The following is a 14,912-nucleotide window of genomic DNA, read 5'->3' as shown; positions in this document are numbered from 1 at the left end:
CAATAACTATGCTTAAGCAGCGCTTCAGATGTCTGGGCCACTCAGGAGGAGAGCTACAATACAACCCTGAGCAAGTAGTTAAATTCGTGGTCATGTGCTCGATGCTGCACAACCTGGCTATCAGGAGGGGCCAAGAATTGCCAGAAGGCACTGATGCTCCACCTCAGGAGAGAGAGGAAGAGGACAACGAGAGGCTGGACACTGAGCGAGGGCCAGACAATCAGGCTGGCTATGCAACCATCCCCACAACCCCCTCCAGACCGCAGGAAAAGGCTTGTGGTGGCTACAGACCTGCAAGACTCTAACATGAGGAGCTGATATCTGAACGATTTGCCTGAAAGAACATTGCTATGTGTGTGCAGCTCAGACATCAATGGTGCCCATCACCTTGGTGCCAGTTAAAGTTTACGTTGATTGAAGTTAAGTTGTATTTAATCCTTTGATGTTAAGAAATCACCAGTGTGTCATGGTCCAGCTATCTGAGACAATGCACAACAAGGTTATGTTCAGTAAAAAAAAATTTATACCAACATTAATCTGAAATCATAAGTGTTATATATGTAAACTTGAATATACTCTGTACAGCCACCAGAGGACTCATCCCCTGGAGTCCCAAGGGATCCCATAATCCCGTGGGAGCACAGGTATTTAAGGAGGCCTCACAGGTTGGAGAGGCACTCTGGAGACCTGCAATAAAAGACTAAGGTCACACTTTACTTTGAGCTCACAGTATTCAGTCTGACTCTTTCGTCATACATAACAACTAGCGACGAGATTCAGATAGCGAACCCAAAGATGCAGGGAACAGTGGGCATCCTGGAGAAATTCTCGGAGGGAGATGATTGGGAAACATTTATGGAGCGACTCGACTAATACTTCGTAGCCAACAAGCTGGATGAAGAATGGTGCCAAACGAAGGGTGATTCTCACAGTCTGCGGGGCATCAACATATAGCCTCATGAAAAATCTACTTCGTCCAGCGAAACCCACGGAGAAATCGTACGATGATTTGTGCATACTGGTCCGGGAGCATTTGAACCCGAAGGAAAGCGTTCTGATGGCGAGGTACCGGTTCAACACCTACAAAAGGTCTGAAGGCCAGTAAGTGGCGAGCCTTGCAGGACATTGCGAATTTGAAGGACAGTTGGAGCACATGCTCAGAGACTTTTTCGTACTTGGCACTGGCCACAAAACTATACTTCGCAAACTTTTGACTGTAGAGACCCCAACCTTGAGTAAGGCCATAGCGATACCCAGGCGTTCATTGTCACCAGTGATAATACGAAGCAAATCTCTCAGCACACACGTGCTGCTACAAATACTGTGAACAAAGTGATGTTGTTTTCAAATCGCAACGTACAGGGCAGGTCACACATGCCTGCAGCTGCACGCCTGCAGATGCCTCACAGTCCACCATCAAGGGTGATGAATGCAAGGCCATTAACACCTTGTTGGTGCTGCGGGAGTAATCATCGTTTCCATTCATGCCGCTTCAAAGGGTACATTTGCAAGGGGTGTGGATCAATGGGACACCTCCAACGTATGTGCAAGCGAGCTGAAAATCCTGTTAATCCTGCAAACCAGCACGTAATAAGGTGGATGAATTAACTGTGCAACTAGATGTTAACAAATATGATGTGATTGGGATTACAGAGACGTGGCTCCAGGTTGATCAGGGCTGGGAACTCAACATCCAGGGGTATTCAACATTCAGGAAGGATAGAATAAAAGGAAAAGGAGGTGGGGTAGCATTGCTGGTTAAGGAGGAGATTAATGCAATAGTTAGGAAGGACATTAGCTTGGATGATGTGGAATCTATATGGGTAGAGCTGCAGAACACCAAAGGACAAAAAACATTAGTGGGAGTTGTGTACAGACCTCCAAACAGTAGTAGTGATGTTGGGGAGGGCATCAAACAGGAAATTAGGGGTGCATGCAATAAAGGCGCAGCAGTTATAATGGGTGACTTTAATATGCACATAGATTGGGCAAACCAAACTGGAAGCAATACGGTGGAGGAGGATTTCCTGGAGTGCATAAGGGATGGTTTTCTAGACCAATATGTGGAGGAACCAACTAGGGGGTAGGCCATCTTAGACTGGGTGTTGTGTAATGAGAGGGGATTAATTAGCAATCTCGTTGTGCGAGGCCCCTTGGGGAAGAGTGACCATAATATGGTGGAATTCTGCATTAGGATGGAGAATGAAATAGTTAATTCAGAGACCATGGTCCAGAACTAAAAGAAGGCTAACTTTGAAGGTATGAGGTGTGAATTGGCTAGAATAGATTGGCGAATGATATTTAAGGGGTTGACTGTGGATGGGCAATGGCAGACATTTAGAGACCGCATGGATGAACTACAACAATTGTACATTCCTGTCTGGTGTAAAAATAAAAAAGGGAAGGTGGCTCAACTGTGGCTATCAAGAGAAATCAGGGATAGTATTAAAGCCAAGGAAGCGGCATACAAATTGGCCAGAAATAGCAGTGAACCCGGGGACTGGAAGAAATTTAGAACTCAGCAGAGGAGGCCAAAGGGTTTGATTAGGGCAGGGAAAATGGAGTATGAGAAGAAGCTTGCAGGGAACATTAAGACGGATTGCAAAAGTTTCTATAGATATGTAAAGAGAAAAACGTTAGTAAAGACAAACGTAGGTCCCCTGCAGTCAGAATCAGAGGAAGTCATAATGGGGAACAAAGAAATGGCAGACCAATTGAACAAGTACTTTGGTTCGGTATTCACTAAGGAGGACACAAACAACCTTCCGGATATAAAAGAGGTCAGAGGGTCGAGTAAGGAGGAGGAACTGAGGGAAATCCTTATTAGTCGGGAAATTGTGTTGGGGAAATTGATGGGATTGAAGGCCGATAAATTCCCAGGGCATGATGGACTGCATCCCAGAGTACTTAAGGAGGTGGCCTTGGAAATAGCGGATGCATTGACAGTCATTTTCCAACATTCCATTGACTCTGGATCAGTTCCTATGGAGTGGAGGGTAGCCAATGTAACCCCACTTTTTAAAAAAGGAGGGAGAGAGAAAACAGGGAATTATAGACCGGTCAGCCTGACATCGGTAGTGGGTAAAATGATGGAATCAATTATTAAGGATGTCATAGCAGTGCATTTGGAAAGAGGTGACATGATAGGTCCAAGTCAGCATGGATTTGTGAAAGGGAAATCATGCTTGACAAATCTTCTGGAATTTTTTGAGGATGTTTCCAGTAGAGTGGACAAGGGAGAACCAGTTGATGTGGTGTATTTGGACTTTCAGAAGGCTTTCAACAAGGTCCCACACAAGAGATTAATGTGCAAAGTTAAAGCACATGGGATTGGGGGTAGTGTGCTGACATGGATTGAGAACTGGTTGTCAGACAGGAAGCAAAGAGTAGGAGTAAATGGGTACTTTTCAGAATGGCAGGCAGTGACTAGTGGGGTACCGCAAGGTTCTGTGCTGGGGCCCCAGCTGTTTACACTGTACATTAATGATTTAGACGAGGGGATTAAATGTAGTATCTCCAAATTTGCGGATGACACTAAGTTGGGTGGCAGTGTGAACTGCGAGGAGGATGCTATGAGGCTGCAGAGCGACTTGGATAGGTTAGGTGAGTGGGCAAATGCATGGCAGATGAAGTATAATGTGGATAAATGTGAGGTTATCCACTTTGGTGGTAAAAACAGAGAGACAGACTATTATCTGAATGGTGACAGATTAGGAAAAGGGGAGGTGCAACGAGACCTGGGTGTCATGGTACATCAGTCATTGAAGGTTGGCATGCAGGTGCAGCAGGCGGTTAAGAAAGCAAATGGCATGTTGGCCTTCATAGCGAGGGGATTTGAGTACAGGGACAGGGAGATGTTGCTACAGTTGTACAGGGCCTTGGTGAGGCCACACCTGGAGTATTGTGTACAGTTTTGGTCTCCTAACCTGAGGAAGGACATTCTTGCTATTGAGGGAGTGCAGCGAAGGTTCACCAGACTGATTCCCGGGATGGCGGGACTGACCTATCAAGAAAGACTGGATCAACTGGACTTGTATTCACTGGAGTTCAGAAGAATGAGAGGGGACCTCATAGAAACATTTAAAATTCTGATGGGTTTAGACAGGTTAGATGCAGGAAGAATGTTCCCAATGTTGGGGAAGTCCAGAACCAGGGGACACAGTCTAAGGATAAGGGGTAAGCCATTTAGGACCGAGATGAGGAGAAACTTCTTCACCCAGAGAGTGGTGAACCTGTGGAATTCTCTACCACAGAAAGTTGTTGAGGCCAATTCACATAAATATATTCAAAAAGGAGTTAGATGTAGTCCTTACTACTCGGGGGATCAAGGGGTATGGTGAGAAAGCAGGAATGGGGTACTGAAGTTGCATGTTCAGCCATGAACTCATTGAATGGCGGTGCAGGCTAGAAGGGCCGAATGGCCTACTCCTGCACCTATTTTCTATGTTTCTATGTTGCAGAGGAGGACAGATCCACGGAGGATCACGACGAACCAGAGCCTCAGACCGAGGAGGCAGAGGTACATGGGGTGCACACATTTACCACAAAGTTTCCCCCATAATGCTGAACGTTGAACTAAATAGACTCCCTGTGTCAATGGAGTTGGACACGGGCGCGAGCCAATCCATCATGAGCAAAAAGACTTTCGAAAAATTGTAGTGCAGCAAGGCCTCAAGGCCAGTCTTAACTCCAATTCGCACGAAACTAAGAACTTATACAAAGGAACTGATTGCCATAATCGGCAGTGCTACTTTAAATGGAGAGGTGCACAAGCTACCACTCTGGATGGTACCGGGCAATGGTCCCACGCTGCTCGGCAGGAGCTGACTGGGAAAGATACGCTGGAACTGGGACGACATCCGAGCGCTATCGCCCGCTGACTACACTTCGTGTGCCCTGGTCTTAACAAGTTCCCTTCGCTGTTCGAACCAGGCATCGGAAAATTCCAAGGAGCAAAAGTGCAGATCCACCTAATTCCAGGGGCGCAACTCATTCATCACAAGGCGAGAGCAATACCGTACATGATGAGATAAAGGGCAGAGATCGAGCAAGACTGGCTGCAAAGAGAGGGCATCATTTCACCGATCGAATTCAACAAGTGGGCCAGTCCGATTGTCCCAGTCCTCAAGGGAGACGGCACTGTCAGAATCTGTGGCGATTACAAAGTAATTATCAATCGTTTCTCCCTGCAGGACCAATATCCACTACCAAAGGCCGCCGACCTCTTTGCAACGCTGGCGGGAGGAAAGACGTTCACGAAGCTGGATTTGACTTCAACCTACATGACGCAGTAGCTGGAGGAATCATCGAAGGGCCTTATCTGCATCAACACGCACAAAGTTCTCTTAATTTATAACAGATGCCTGTTTGGAATTCGATCAGCGGCGGCGATATTCCAGGGAATCAAGGAAAGCTTACAGAAGTTAGTCTCACGCACCGTGGTCTTCGAGGACGACATCCTAGTTACAGGTCAGGACACAGTCGAGCATCTGCAGAACCTGGAAGAGGTTCTTCGTCAACTCAACCGCGTGGGGCTCAGGTTAAAATGCTCGAAGTGCGTTTTCCTGGTGCCTGAAGTGGAGTTCCTAGGGAAGAGGATCGCGGTGGACGGCATCAGGCCCACCGATTCGAAGACTGAGGCAATTGAGAACGCACCGAGGCCACAGAATGTGACGGAGCTGCGGTCGTTTCTCGGACTCCTGAACTACTTTGGTAACTTCTTACCAGGTCTCAGCACTCTGTTAGAACCACTGCTTGCCTTACTGCGTAAAGGGGACAAATGGGTTTGGGGCAAAAGCCAAGAAAATGCCTTTATAAAAGCTAGAAAATTGTTATGCTCAAACAAATTGCTTGTGTTGTATGATCCATGTAAGCGTTTGGTACTAGCATGTGATGTGTCGTCATTTGGCGTCGGGTGTGTATTGCAACAAGCTAATGATTTTGGGAAATTGCAACCGGTTGTTTATGCATCCAAGATTCTGTCTAAGGCTGAGAGAGCCGACAGCATGATTGAAAAAGAAGCGTTAACGTGTGTCTATGGGGTATAGAAAATGCATCAATACCTGTTTGGGCTAAAATTTGAATTAAAAACTGACCATAAGCCACTTCTGTCCCTGTTTTCCGAAAGTAAGGGGATAAATACTAATGCATCAGCCCGCATCCAGAGACGGGCGCTCACGTTGTCCGCATACAACTACGCCATCCGCCACAGGCCAGGCACAGAAAACTGTGCCGATGCTCTCAGTAGGCTGCCATTGCCTACCACGGGGTTGGAAATGGCGCAGTCCGCAGATTTGGTCATGGTTATGGAAACATTTTAGAGAGAGCAATCACCCATCACATCCCAGCAGATTAAAACCTGGACGAGCCAGGACCCTTTATTGTCCCGAGTCAAAAACTGTATGCTTCACGGGAGCTGATCCAGTGTCAGAGTAGAAATGCAGGAAGAGATAAAGCCGTTTCAGTGGCGCAAAGATGAAATGTCTATACAGGCAGATTGCCTTCTGTGGGTAATCGGGTGGTGGTTCCCAAGAAGGGCAGAGACACCTTCATCAGTGACCTCCACAATACCCACCCAGGCATCATAATGATGAAAGTAATAGCCAGATCTCACATGTGGTGGCCCGGTATCGATGCTGAAATGTGTCACGCAAGATTGAAATCAAGGATTCTGTATTTGTATTAAATTATGGACCAGGTCCCAAATGGCTTCCCAGCACTGTTGTGGCCAAAGAGAGGAGCAGGGTGTTTCGGGTCAAACTTTCAAATGGACTCATTCACCAGAAGCACTTGGACCAAATCAAACTCAGATTTACGGATTATCCTGAGCAACCCACTTTGTACCCTACCTCCTTTGACCCCCCAACACACATACCAGTGGCAACCGACACAGCGGTTGACCACGAAGCAGAACTCATCATCCACAGCAGCCCAGTAGGATTCCCACACCAGGCAGCCCAGCAAGGCCAGCTGGCCAGCTGCACAGCAGCCCAGCGAGAGCCCAACAGACGACTCACCAATACCAGCAATTGCTCCGAGACGATCAACCAGTGCAAGAAGGGTGCCAGATCGACTCACCTTGAGTTACACTGTTGACTTTGCAGGGGGGGGGCGGGAGAGAGAGTTGTTATATATGTAAACTTGTATATACTCTGTACAGCCACCAGAGGGCTCATCCCCTGGAATCCCAAGGGATCCCATAATCCCTTGGGAGCACAGGTATTTAAGGAAGCCTCACAGGTTGGAGAGGCACTCTGGAGACCTGCAATAAAAGACTACGGTCACACTTTACTTTGAGCTCACAGTGTTCAGTCTAACTCTCCATACACTACAACTGGCGACGAGGTCTGTGCCAGCAGTGTTCCCGGCTATTGCATCCAGGGCCTCTGCCACCTGGAGAATGTACTCAGTCATGGTGGCCAGCTGTCGAGATATGCCCCCCAATGCTTTGACGAGCTGGTCACCAATGTCTACCGTCCTCCTGGACAACTGTACCATCTCTGTGCTCTCATGTGGCGTTCGTGGAACAGACCTGCTGTGTCCACGAGGCCTCCGCGGGGTCGGCACCGTCCTGGGGACAAATGGGGTGCCATGTGGTGAGGTGCTTGGGGCCGGTACCTCCAGACTGAAGGCAGGAATGACCGGATGACGACCAGATGGCCTTGGGATGGAATGGCTTCTGGAGCGTGGCGATGCAGGTTCCTCGAAGTCCGCGCTCTCATCCGTGGAGAACAGACCCAGCGGATTGACGGGCATGAATCGGAGCTCCTCAGCATCAGATGTAGAGTCCGGAGAGTCAGGCCCCGCGCCCCACCTTCTGGTCTTGCCTGGGGCCACGCTGTTGGCTGAGCTGCAAAACTCAAATTAGGTTATTAGAGGAGATGGGGGTGCTAGGGTCACAAGGTGAGTCCAGCGCAACACACAGCATATGCACAACAAAAGCACCACCACGATCAAAATCATCACAGACATCACATTTCATGACCATCAACACATTGTGCATTGCAATGATTTTCATTAGGCCAGCATTATTTCTATGACAATTTTAGAAATCATCTATCATATACGATTGTTCAGATATGAATGGGTGTGGCATCTAATCCATAGAAACATAGAAAATAGGTGCAGGAGTAGGCCATTCGACTCTTCGAGCTGCAGCACCATTCAATAAGATCATGGCTGATCATTCCCTCAGTATCCCTTTCCTGCTTTCTCTCCATACCCCTTGATCCCTTTAGCCATAAGGGCCATATCTAACTCCCTCTTGAATATATCCAATGAACTGGCATCAACAACTCTTTGCGGCAGGGAATTCCACAGGTTAACAACTCCCTGAGTAAAGAAGTTTCTCCTCATCTCAGTCCTAAATGGCCCGCCCCTTATATTAAGACTGTGCGCCCTGGTTCTGGACTTCCCCAACATCGGGAATCTTCTTCCCGAATCTAACCTGTTTTGTCCCGTCAGAATCTTATACGTTTCTATGAGATCGTGTCTCATTCTTCTAAACTCCAGTGTATAAAAGCCCAGTTGATCCAGTCTCTCCTCATATGTCAGTCCAGACATCCCGGGAATCAGTCTGGTGAACCTTCGTTGCACTCCCTCAATAGCAAGAACGTCCTTCTTCAGATTAGGGGACCAAAACTGAACACGGTATTCCAGGTGAGGCCTTACCAAGACCCTGTACAACTGCAGTAAGACCTCCTTGCTTCTATACTCAAATCCCCTAGTTATGAAGGCCAACATACCATTTGCCTTCTTCACCGTGCTGTACTTACATGCCAACTTTCAATGACTGATGAACCATGACACCCAGGTCTCATTGCACCTCCCCTTTTCATAATCTGCCGCCATTTAGATAATATTCTGCCTTCGTGTTTTTCCCCCAAAGTGGATAACATCACATTTATCCTCATTATACTGCATCTTCCATGCATTTGCCCACTCAACTAACCTGTCCAAGTCACCCTGCAGCCTCTTAGCGTCCTCCTCACAGCTCACACCGCCACCCAGTTTAGTGTCATCTGCAAGCTTAGAGATATTACACTCAATTCCTTCATCTAAATCATTACTGTATATTGCAAATAGCTGGGATCCCAGCACTGAGCCCTGCGGCACTCCACTAGTCACTGCCTGCCATTCTGAAAAGGGCCCGTTTATCCTCTCTGCTTCCTGTCTGCCAACCAGTTCTCTATCCACGTCGGTACATTACCCCCAATACCATGTGCTTTAATTTTGCACAATGATCTCTTGTGTGGGACCTTCTCAAAAGCCTTTTGAAAGTCCAAATACACCACATCCACTGGTTCTCCCTTGTCCACTCTACTAGTTACATCCTCAAAAAATTCCAGAAGATTTGTCAAGCATGATTTCCCTTTCATAAATCCGTGTTGACTTGGACCGATCCTGTCACTGCTTTCCAAATGCGCTGCTATTTCATCTTTAATAATTGATTCCAACATTTTCCCCACTACTGATGTCAGGCTAACCGGTCTATAATTACCAGTTTTCTCTCTCCCTCCCTTTTTAAAAAGTGGTGTTACATTAGCTACCCTCCATTCCATCGGAACTGATCCACAGCCGATAGACTGTTGGAAAATGATCACCAATGCACCTACTATTTCTCGGGCCACTTCCTTAAGTACTCTGGGATGCAGACTATCAGGCCCCGGAGATTTATCGGCCTTCAATCCCATCAATTTCCCGCTGAATAAGGATATCCTTCAGTTGCTCCTTCTCACTCGATCCTCGGTCCCCTAGTACTACCGGAAGGTTATTTGTGTCTTCCTTCGTGAAGACAGAACCAAAGTATTTGTTCAACTGGTCTGCCATTTCTTTGTTCCCCATTATAAATTCACCTGATTCTGACTGCAAGGGACCTACATTTGTCTTCACTAATCTTTTTCTCTTCACATATCTATTGAAGCTTTTGCAGTCAGTTTTTATGTTTCCTGCAGGCTTCCTCTCGTACTCAATTTTCCCCCTCCTAATTAAACCCTTTGTCCTCCTCTGCTGAATTCTAAATTTCGCCCAGTCCTCAGATTTGCTGCTTTTTCTGGCCAATTTATATGCCTCTTCCTTGTATTTAACACTATCCTTAATTTCTCTTGTTAGCCACGGTTGAGCCACCTTCCCTGTTTTATTTTTACTCCAGACAGGAATGTACAATTGTTGAAGTTCATCCATGTGATCTTTAAATATTTGCCATTGCCTATCCACTGTCTACCCTTTAAGTATCATTTGCCAGTCTATAGCCAAATCACACCTCATATCATCGAAGTTACCTTTCCTTAAGTTCAGGACCCTAGTTTCTGAATTAACTGCGTCACTCTCCATCTTAATAAAGAATTCTACCATATTATGATCATGCGTCCCCAAGAGGCCTCGCACAACAAGATTGTTAATTAGTCCTTTCTCATTACACATCACCCAGTCTAGGATGGCCAGCTCTCAAGTTGGTTCCTACACATATTGGTCTAGAAAACCATCCCTAATACACTCCAGGAAATCCTCCTCCACCGTATTGCTACCAGTTTGGTTAGCCCAATCAATATGTAGATTACAGTCGCCCATGATAACTGCTGTACCTTTATTGCATGTATCCCTAATTTCTTGTTTCATGCTGTCCCCAACATTACTACTAATGCTTGACGGTCTGTACACAACTCCCACTAGCGTTTTCTGCCCTTTCTTATTCCATAGCTCCACCCATACCGATTCCACATCATCCAAACTAATGTCTTTCCTTACTATTGCATTAATTTCCTCTTTAACCTGTAATGCCACCCGACGTCCTTTTCCTTTCTGTCCATCCTTCCTAAATATTGAATACCCCTGGATGTTGAGTTCCCAGCCTTGGTCACCCTGGAGCCATGTCTCCATGATACCAATTACATCATATCCGTTAACTGCTATCTGCGCAGTTAATTCGTCCACCTTATTCCGAATACTCCTTGAATTGAGGCACAGAGCCTTCAGGCTTGTTTTTTTAACACACTTTGCCCCTTTAGAATTTTGCTGTAATATGGCCCTTTTTGCTTTTTGCCTTAGGTTTCTCTGCCCTCCACTTTTACTTTTCTTCTTTCTATCTTTTGCTTCTGCCCCCATTCTATTTCCCTCTGTCTCCCTGCATAGGTTCCCATCCCTCTGCCATATTAGTTTAACACCTCCCCAACAGCACTAGCAAACACTCCCCCTCGGCCATTGGTTCCAGTCCTGCCCAGGTGCAGACCGTCCGGTTTGTACTGGTCCCACCTCCCCAAGAACCGGTTCCAATGTCCCAGGAATTCGAATCCCTCACTTTTACACCACTCCACAAGCCATGTATTCATCTGAGCTGTCCTGCGATTCCTACTCTGACTAGCACATAGCACTGGTAGCAATCCTGAGATTAATACTTTTGAGGTCCTACTTTTTAATTTAACTCCTAGCTCCCTAAATTCAACTTGTAGGACCTCATCCTGTTTTTTACCTATATCATTGGTACCTATATGCACCACGGCAACTGGCTGTTCACCCTCCCTTTTCAAAATGTCCTGCACCCACTCCGAGACATCCTTGATCCTTGCACCAGGGAGGCAACATACCATCCTGAAGTCTCGGTTGCGGCCGCAGAAACGTCTATCTATTCCCCTTATAATCGAATCCCCCACCACTATTGCTCTCCCACTCTTTTTCCTGCCCTTCTGTGCAGCAGAGCCACCCACGGTGCCATGAACTTGGCTGCTGCTGCTCTTCCCTGATGAGTCATCCCCCCCGCCAACAGTACCCAAAATGGTGCATCTGTTTTTCAGGGGGATGACCGCAGGGGACCCCTGCACTACCTTCCTTGCACTGCTCTTCCTGTTGGTCATCCATTCCCTACCTGGCTGTGTACCCTTTATCTGCGGTAAGACCAACTCACTAAATGTGCTATTCACGTCATTCTCAGCATCGTGGATGCTCCAGAGTGAATCCACCCACAGCTCCAGTGCCGCAATGCGGTCCGTCAGGTGCTGCAGGCGGACACACTTCCCGCACATGTAGTCGTCAGGGACACTAGAAGCGCCCCTGGCTTCCCACATATTACAAGAGGAGCATGACACATGTCCTAGCTTTCCTGCCATGACGTAACCCCTAGATTAACTTAATTTGGCAATAACAATGCTAAAAGTTTACTTACTGATAGAAGAAAAAAGAAAAACTACTCACCAATCACCAACCAATCACTTAACCCCTTGGCTGTGACGTCACTTTTCGATTTCTTTCTACTTTTTTGCCTTCTCCCTGCAGCTGCACCAGTTGGGCCTCCTCCTCGACAAAATCCTGACTGCTGAACTCGTGGCCTTTTTATAGGCCTCCGACCCCGGGCTGCCACCTCCTCCTCAACAAAATCCTGACTGCTGAACTCGTGGCCTTTTTATAGGCCTCCGACCCCGGACTCCCGCCTCCTCCTCAACGAACTCCCGACTGCTGAACTCGCGGCCTTTTTATAGGCCTCCGACCCCGGGCTGCCACCTCCTCCTCAACGAACTCCCGACTGCTGAACTCGTGGCCTTTTTATAGGCCTCCGACCCCGGGCTGCCACCTCCTCCTCAACGAACTCCCGACTGCTGAACTCGCGGCCTTTTTATAGGCCTCCGACCCCGGACTCCCGCCTCCTCCTCGGCGAACTCCCGACTGCTGAACTCGCGGCCTTTTTATAGGCCTCCGACCCTGGACTCCCGCCTCCTCCTCGATGAACTCCCGACTGCTGAACTCGCAGCCTTTTTATAGGCCTCCGACCCCGGACTCCCGCCTCCTCCTCGACGAACTCCCGACTGCTGAACTCGCGGCCTTTTTATAGGCCTCCGACCCTGGACTCCCACCTCCTCCTCGACGAACTCCCGACTGCTGAATTCGCAATCTATTGACTTTGCATTACACAATGGTGTAAGCTTTACTCACGTGGCATCACTTCAGGGTCTGCAGATGCTTCCGTGGCTGTCCGGGTGTGCTTCCCTACGAGTGCGAGTATCCGCTCCTCCATCTTAGTGATGTCGCTGGTGACTGGTGACCCCCCACCAGTTCGCCTTTGCACGGACCTCATCGTCGATAGTTTCTTCTGTAAAAGGTGACAGGCGACATGGCATGAGATCATTGCGTGGTATCATTGCTAGGTACTGTCACAGAGACTGATACAACACATAACTGACAGATGTAATCATGATTATTATGATATGCACCGTTACCGCAGGCTTTGAGTAAAACATCCCCGGTAAAAGTGAAAAACCTCACATCTGCTGATAGTCACTCATGACTGTTGGAAATCAAATTATATAAACACATAATTGCATGTAAATCACTATATAATACTCTTGTGGATCCCACAAGGTCGTTCCATCATTTGCGGCATTGGTTGCCCTCACGAACCTCATCGGTCGCCGATGAGACCACCTCTGCTATCTCGGTCCATATATTCTAGTAGGCCTTTGGGATGGGCTTCCCATGCCCTCCCTGTGTCAAATCAGCCCAGCGTAACTCGACCTCCTGCAGGAGGGAGGCATTTGCCTCGTCCGAGAACCTCCTGGCTCTTTTGCGCCCTCCAATGTGCTCCTCTCCCACCTCACTGCTCTTTCCAGCGTCCGTTTCCACAGTGTGCTGTGATGCCTCCTCCTCTCCCTCCCTTATAGTTCAAATTCGGGCAAATATGTGGCTGGTAACAGCTAATTTTTGTTTCCCTACTTGCTGTGAAGCTCTAACGTCTCCCTCTTTTCTACCAAAGCAGCCGCATCACACCCAGACACGCCTTCAGTCCCTCTCTCTTTGTCTCCTCTTCTGCACATGTTATGCTGACCCTTGACCACCTGAATTGCGGGAATCGAGCGTTGCCATGCCGTTGCTAAGGACAGCGACACTTTACGGCAGAAGTTCAGCGAGATTTAACGCTATTTCCCATTTCATATCACTCCCAGTAACGGCCATTTTTAAAAATGGAGACTAGGTGCTTTGAGAATGGGCGAGAAACCAGCGATCTGAAAACCCTTTTTTACCGCCCACGCCGGAAATAACGCCCATTTTTGGGCGATAAGCACAAAAGTGGAAAATCTAGCCCATAGTCATTTGACCCGCAGAAGTTGGGAACGGTTAAGTCTGTTAAATTTAAGAATACCGTAATTATTCGCTGTCGTACCCCGAAGTGTATCTTATCCTTGGCCTGCCTTATTACTAATCCCCCTTTTGCACCAGCGTTCATAGTTGGACACGTTAGTGGGTGGGGGTGTGGTGGTTGGGGCCCTCGTAGTGCTCACTGTTCCTAGAGTAGTTGGTGGGGCCATGGTGGTGGGTCCATCTCGGGACATAACCCTCACACTCCATTCATAGATGTTTGCACATTGGGAGGGCGGGCATATCCTCCACTCATCCTTCCATTGCTGGGGTACTCCAGAGAATGGAGTGAAATTTGGCGTGCGCCTTATCTGCACCCCCTTCTCCCGGGTGCAGTATCTTTGCCCCCCCCCCCCCCAGGTTCTAAAACACATTGCGGTCTTAGTCACACTAATTATTAGTCCCATAATATTGGCCCATCCCCATTGTCGATCCGACCCCTCGCCATGTTGTCTTATGCCCGTTATTCCGACGCTGCAATTTAAGTCCACTGTTGACCCAACTGTCACCATCAGCATTCCTGATTTTTTATCACAACTAATGTTGCCCGAGTCCCTGTAGTACAGGCCTTGCTGTCCCTCCGCCGGTTGTCCTCGGTATGAGGATGAGTTACCCCACGTTGTTCCCACGAGCATCAGAATCCAGTATTACCTGATGGGGTCCGGTCCATTTTGGTGCGAGCCCGGACCTCTCTTGGTTAATCCTCACCATTACCTGACTGCCTATTTGGGGTATTTGGACCTTCTGTTCTTTAGTGTCGTTCTCTAAGTCCTTGATTACTTGTTGGTCTC

General features: G+C 47.8%; 1 protein-coding gene across 1 annotated transcript in view; it reads left to right on the top strand.

Annotated features, from left to right (window-relative positions):
- Positions 1–14,912, top strand: part of spata17 (spermatogenesis associated 17) — a 516,063-nt gene that overhangs the window by 60,734 nt on the left and 440,417 nt on the right. The window lies entirely within an intron of this gene.

Source organism: Pristiophorus japonicus, chromosome 9 (assembly GCF_044704955.1).
Source record: "Pristiophorus japonicus isolate sPriJap1 chromosome 9, sPriJap1.hap1, whole genome shotgun sequence".
Classification (NCBI taxonomy): domain Eukaryota; kingdom Metazoa; phylum Chordata; class Chondrichthyes; family Pristiophoridae; genus Pristiophorus; species Pristiophorus japonicus.
Note: the sequence above shows the minus strand (reverse complement) of the source record. Positions and strands in the feature narration are given on the sequence as shown.